The sequence below is a fragment of the Felis catus genome, chromosome X (genome assembly GCF_018350175.1).
Source record: "Felis catus isolate Fca126 chromosome X, F.catus_Fca126_mat1.0, whole genome shotgun sequence".
In the NCBI taxonomy this organism is placed as follows: domain Eukaryota; kingdom Metazoa; phylum Chordata; class Mammalia; order Carnivora; family Felidae; genus Felis; species Felis catus.
Window position 1 is genome coordinate 12,278,103 of NC_058386.1, and position 782 is coordinate 12,278,884.

Sequence of the window (782 nt, forward strand, 5' to 3'; positions counted from 1 at the left end):
GAGAATGTCATTGTCTTTCTTTCAGATGTACATATGTTAGGATTGCGTCTACACTGTGAATTCACCTTGACCTTGTAACATCTGGGACCAAATACTTCTTTGTTCTTTATTTCATACACACATTGTGAAAATAAAAAACTGTCTCCAATCCTTGCCAAATATTCCGGGGCGGGACAGGGGATGGGGGAACCACTCAAGCAAAAAAACAAAACCACTGGTGGAGAACATCTGAGGGACAGTGGCCACTCTGGCAGAAACAGCCAAGTTTGGTCTCCTAGTATGTGATATTTTAAAACACAGCAAAGAGCAAGATGGCAGAGGAGCATGGAAGGTTTTTTTTGTGTCTCATCGCTTAAAACAGCAAAGACAGAGAACAGACTGAAGTGGTACATGCTTGGAACAGACGTCCCCCAATTTCGTAGCATGCTGTGGTGTGAATGATTCAAAGACTGGGCCCGTGTATCATCAGAAAATGCAAATTAAAAAAAATAAGCTACTCATTTAAGTGCCTCAGGTTGGCAAAAATGAAAATGCTAAATAATACGAAATGCCAGTAAAGACGCAGAGAATCAGCATCCGAGGCAGTGCTGAGGGTGTGAACGCGTCCAGCCAGTCTGCGGTGGCACTTTAGAGTGTGTCCTGGAGCATAGTGTGCCTCCCAGAAGCTCTCTTGCACACACAAACCACACACACACACACACACACACACACACACACACACACAGATTGGTGAGGATGTTCTCCCCAGCACTCTTTGTCAGAGCAGACAACTGGATAACCTA